Below are 6770 nucleotides of genomic sequence, written 5' to 3'. Positions count from 1 at the left end.
ACATTACTTGCATTTGCCAGGCAACTTTATTACCAAAGAACAGCTTAAGATATAAATGTTGTTTTACAGCATCGTAAACATATGTAGCCTTACAGCAGTGGCGCTGCATTCAAGCCTCACCTTTTGGCTTATCGTCCCAGGACCTGCCAATTGCCAACTTGCATCACTCTTTTCTGTTTCTATTTTTTAGAACCACCTCCCCTCCATATTTCTTCTTCATTTTTAACTACTCGGTCAAAACCAAATGAATTTAATTAGTCTCGTAGCTTGGTAAATTTTGTTCGAACCATATTAATCAAAGATTTTGAAGTACCTATATACAAGACAAATGCAGTAAATCAGGAAGACAGAGAAATGACAAGCATTAAAAATCATGTACGAGATGATCAACATTTCACCTTCACACAGTCTATGATAAAGATAGGAATCAAGTGGAAAGAATGAGTAATGTCTACTCCAATCAACCTTTTATCTATTTTTTTTCCTTGTAAATTATAAGGAGAACAAATAGACTCCAAGAGGCAACGGTAAAGAGCACATGATTCTCATAACCATAGCAGAATGATAAAATATAAAAAATAAAAAATAAAATTCCTAGAGTCTTTCTGGGTTAGTATCTTGCACATAAATTATTCATTAATTATTTTTGTCTTTCTAGAGTGAGTATATGAAAAAAAAATGAGATTTTTTTTTTGGTGCCATGCGGTTAAAACAATTCAATTAATATAAAATAAATACGAACACAAAAAAGAGAGGAGGCTAGAATTCTTAATTAATTTGTAAAAAATACATCCTTTAACCTAAATACAAAGAGTTTATTTATAGGTTAAGCTAAAAATATTATTCAATTTTTAATAAATAAAATAAGATAAATATATTATTTAACATCTCTCTCCAAACTCACGACGCGGTAGATACAAGCATCAGGAATTTGTCAACTAGAAAACAAAAACAAGAAACGGAATGTGACTTGGTAAAGAAATTTGCAATTTGCAAGGAAGAAGAAATAAAAGGCAAAGTAATGATGCCATGAGATGATGACAAATAAGATGATAATCAATCTCAATGTACTTAGTTCGTATATGAAAAACGGAGTTATGAGCAATTTAAATAGAACTTCGGTTGTTATAATATATAAAAGTAAAATGAGAGAGTGAAACTCCCATATCTATCTCAATGTACTTAGTTCGTATATGAAAACGGAGTTATGAGCAATTTAAATAAAACTTCGGTTGTTACAATATATAAAAGTAGAATGAGAGAGTGAAACTCCCATATCCGTATGAAACTCCCATATCCGTATATAACTAATATAACCAAATAATCTCTTTATTAGTAGATGTCATAGCACGATAGTTTGCTTCAATTGATGATTAAGAAATGATAGATTATTTCTTGCTTTTCCAAGAAATAAGAGAATCATCTAAAAAGATATAGAAATTAGTAACTAATTTTTGATCTATGAGATCATTTACATGATCAGCATTACAATATGCACGCAGCTCCAAGAAAAAGGTGGATAAAAGTAAAAGACTCTGAAAAATTGTGCCCCAAAGATATCACAAAATATAAAGAATAGTTGCCTAATGAACAGTAGTAAAAGCAGCAACAAACTAACTAACAACATGTATAACATATGCTATATCTGAATGAGTAATGGTGAGATATATTAAGCTCCTAACAATAGTATAATATAAAATAGGATCTGTTAAAGGTAAACTATTAGAAGTTAACTTCAATGAAATTGTCTACAGTCTTGTTATTAGTAAGTCTAGTTCGCTCAAGAATATCTGCAATATGTTTCAACTGAGAAAGCAGGTAATCTCTAGGTAAGTAAGCTACTTCAATATCCAGAAAATATCGAAGAGAACCCAAATCCTTCATTTCAAACTGTTTAGCTAGCCTTGTCTTCAAAACTAAGATACCATCAATGTCATTACTAGTGATAATCATATCATGAACATATAAGAAACAAAAATGATACTATCTACATCAATGCACTTAATAAAAAGAACAGAGTCATGACTACTAGAAACAAATCCAAGAGATGAGATTACAACATAAAATTTCTAAAACCAAGCACAAGGTGCTTGTTTACTTGTTTGAGACCATATAACGCTTTCTTGAGCTTATATATATACCTAGAGTCATGTGAAACACCAAGAAGAGGCACCATATAAACTTCTTAAAGATCTCCATTCAAGAAGGCATTTTTAATATCAAGTTGTAAGATATGCCATAGACGAACCAAAGCTACAACAAGAAGAGTATGAATAGTAGTCATTTTCATAATAAAAGCAACTGTCTCCTTATAATCCATACCATACTAGTGAGAGTATCCTTTTGTAAATAACCTAGCTTTATTTCAATCAATAGACCTATTAGAATTAGTCTTGATTTTGTACACCCAACGACAACCAACAACACTCTTACTAGGAGATAGATGAATCAAATCCCAAGTATCTATTTTACACAAAGCTGAAAGTTCCTCATCTATAGTTTGCTACTAAAAAGGATCAAGAATTGCCTCTTTATAAGAAGAGAGCTTAGAGAAACAATGAATAGAAGTTAAAAAAAAAGAAGTAAAAGATGAAGAATAACAAGAATAAGCAAAATTTAGTAGTTTTGAGGACTTACAAATGTGTGTGAATTGACGTGGAGGTGGATCCATAATTCAAAAGAAACTTGAGGGGGTGTAGAAGAGAATAGAGCTACAAGTGTGTTGAAGAGTAAAGTGTTAGTACCTGTAGAATAGTGAGTACAAATTGGTCGAACATGAGGAGAAGTATATGAGGTGCTAAGAACCTGAGATGATAAACTATCAGAATTCTTATAAAAGGGATTTATATGAATAATATCAGGTCCAGTCAAGCCATGAGTAGTGGATGGAATAGAAAAGAAAGGTATATGCTCGAGAAAGATAACATAACGAGACACATAAAGTTTCCGAGTTATTTGATCAAAACAACGATACCCCTTTTTACTTTCATCATAACCTAAAAAAATACACATAATAGATCAAGAGGATAACTTACTACATTCTGCATGGGGACAAAGAACAAAACAAATACAACTAAAAACTCTAAAGGAGGAATAATTAGGAATATACCCATATAATTTTTTAAAATGAGAAAAACCTGAATTATGAGAAGATGAGATTATATTAATCAAGTTTACATTAGTAAGAAAAACTTCCCAAAAATCACTATAAATAAAAGCAAACAACAAGAAAGAATGAGTAGTTTTGATAATGTGCTTATGTTTTCTTTCAGCAACACCATTTTGCTCAGGAGTATCTATATATAAAGTTTAGTGAATGATTCCATCTAAGGCAAGCAACTAATAAAATTTATTAGAAGTATATTCCCTACCCAAATCACATCTAAAACATTTGATTATAATAGAATGTTGAGTTTTTATAAGAGCTCGAAAGGCTATAATATCTCATAGAATTCAAAACACTATTTTATTAAATAAATCCAACAATGACAAGTATTATCATTAATAAATGAAACATAATATCGAGACCGTCATTTTATGGAATAGAAGAAGGTCCCTATATATCAGAATGAATCAAATCAAAAGGTGAAGAAGAAATAAAAACACTTCGATTAAAAGGTAAAGTAAAAAAATTTGCCAATTTACATCTATTATAATTAGAAATATCATAAGTGCTTAAATTTTCTAAAGCTCTCACGAATGCCAAAAATATTAAATGAGAAGATGAAACATAACCCATACGAGAATACCATAAATAAAAACTACAAGATGAAGGATTCAAATGAAAAGAAGACAAATAACAATAGTAGTAGCAACAACGATAACTGACACTTTTAATTCATTTAAAATATATAGTTCATTCTCCTTACAACCTATCCCAATCAGCTTCTGAGATCCTGTACATAACAAAAGAAACCATAAAACATAAATAAATAACCATTAGAATCATATAATTGACCAACAAAAGCAAGATTCAATTTGAGTTTTGGAATAAGATAAACATTAGTGAGAGACTAGTGAAGTGTGACAATAGACCCAACACTTGCTAAGGGCATATGAGTGCCATCAACAATCATAACAAGAATGAAGGGCGAAGGGGATAAAAAAGGTAAAAGATGAAGAATCTGGAGACATATGATGTGAAGCACAATAATCTAAGACCCATTCATAATGTGACATACCTGAGAAACTATGAGGCAACTGACCTATAAAAGGAGCAATATGTGACATACCTGAGAAACTATGAGGCAATTGACCTATAAAAGAAGCAAAAGACATTGCTTGTAGATGTAAGGAGAGAAATTTATGAAATTGCATAGCTAAAGTACTAGGATCATTGATAGAGCTTGAAAAAGTTACTGCTGTTGTATTATGGTATGGTGATTTATAACCCTGAGGTGATCTATGAATATTAGATTGTGATTGGTTGCGAGGCTTCTAAGATTGATTATGTTGTCTCAATTTGGGATACTAAGCCTTCCAATGACCTTTTTACTTATATAAATTGCACTTGTCAATGTTAACCCTTGTGTAAGGCTTATGCTGATGATTAGAGAATAACTCAGAGGGTACCACTAGGATAAAAGGATTCAAAGCAGAAATAATTTTTTTTTCAGAATAAGATTAAAGATCCACTAGGATAAAAGGATTCAAAGCAGAAAGAATTTTTTTTTCAGAATAAGATTAAAGACGCATTTCTTCAGCCACTAACTCACTAACAATAGAGTTAAATAAGATAGTGGAAAGCGATTGATGTGTTTGTCACCTTTAAGCAATGAAAAGCCTTGATTGAGAAATATATTGATAAGAATATCAAACGTTTAAGAAGTGATAATGGTTTGAAATTCTATGCTTGTAAGTGAGATGCGTTATGCAAGAATAAAGGAATTGCTAGACATTGCATTGTTAGGAATACACCATAACAAATTAGGGTTGCAAAACATATGAACTTGACACTTTTATTAAAAACATGTTGTATGATTTCATAAGTTCGATTGTCAAAAGACTTTTGGACTGAATTAGTTAATATAGCTTGTTATTTGGTAAATAGATCTCTATAGAAAGTTTAGAACTAAGAATTCCATATGAGGTCTGGTCTAGTTTTTTTACTAATTACTCTAAATTGATAATATTTTGTTGTCTTGCTTATGCTTATGTTAAGAAAAATAAACTTGGATAAAAAAATAGAAAATATATATTTCTAGGCTATTTATATAGGGTGAACAGATATTAATTATGATGTATTGATTTCAAGTTATTTAAATTTATTACTTGTAGATATGTGACCTTTAATGAGTTTGCTATATCTTACAAGGAAAATGAGTTGAATGATGTTGATGTTGAGATGACTAGGCTACTAGCATATAGGTAGAGCTTAAATTAAAGTTTCAAAGATAGTGTAAAAATATGTTTCAAATGAGCCTATAGAGGAAGTAGTGTAGGATATTGTTGATAAAAATACACATGAATGATAAACTTATAATATAATTATAGAAAGACAAATAAAAGCACCATTTATGTATCATTATATTGATTTAGTTAGTTTTATCTTGAGTTTTATAAATAATCTTGATGATGATGATGAATCTTGTTTATATAAAGTGATAATTTATTTTCTAAAAAAACCTTATGAGTGGATGTTTTCTATAAATAAAAAGATTAAGTTTCTTTATAAGAATTGAATATAGGATATTGTTAAACCACTAAATGCCCAAAAAGATTATTGGGTGAAAATAAGTTTCAACAGAATAGATGGAGTCTCAGGGTTGAGGATGCAAGGTGTACAACATGTCTAGTTGCTAAAGGCTTTACATAAAGGGAAGCTATTGACTTCAATAAAGTGTTCTTGCTAGTTGTAAAGAATAGTTTATGCATGTGTATGTATTAGAAAGTTTTTAGATGATTTATTTATGCATTTATTGTTGTATATTGATGACATATTAATTACCTCAAAGAACATATTTAAAATCAATGATTTAAAGGATTAGTTGAGTGGTAAGTTTGAGATAAAAGATTTGAGTGTAGCTAAAAAGATTTTTGGAATAAAGATATATAAAGATCAAAGCATTGACAAGTTATACCTATCATAGAAGAAGTATCTTTAAAAAAATACTTGAGTGTTTTGATATATAAAATTGCAAGATAGTGATTATACCATTTCCTTTCATTTTCAGGTTATCTTTAGTTTTGCCACCAGAAACTGAGGAAGAGAGTGAGCATTTATCATGTTTTCCATATACTATTGTAATTGAAAATATTATGTATGCTATGATTTGCACTTTTCTAGACATTTTACATGTTATTAATATGGTTATTAGATTTATGAGAAATCTTGGTAAAGGTCATTAATAGGTTATGAAAATATAAAATGGATACTCCATTATCTTAAAGGCATTATAAATATTGGTTTGAGAAATGACAGGGGTAGTAACACTAAAGGTAGAGTTGAGAGCTTTGTAGATTCAAATTAAGCTTTTGATTTAGGTATAAAAATGTCACTAAAATATTATGTTTTCTCTTTTCTAGGATGTGTTATTAGTTGAAAAATAATTTTGCAATCCACTATTAAATTGTTTACAAAAAGCAATGAGCATGTCTGGTGTTTCATATGTGATTAGTACTTAAAAGTATATTTTTATCAAGGTTTTTGACATGACTAAAAGATTGATGTCTTCTCCCAAGTGCAGGAGTGTCGAAGTAATAAATAACCCGGCAAGACCGGAGTCGAACCACATGGAGGTTAATTGTACAAATTATAAACAACAATAGTA

The sequence above is a fragment of the Populus euphratica genome, unplaced genomic scaffold (genome assembly GCF_000495115.2).
Source record: "Populus euphratica unplaced genomic scaffold, PopEup_1.0 scaffold208.1, whole genome shotgun sequence".
Classification (NCBI taxonomy): Eukaryota; Viridiplantae; Streptophyta; class Magnoliopsida; order Malpighiales; family Salicaceae; genus Populus; species Populus euphratica.
This window is presented reverse-complemented; position numbering follows the sequence as displayed.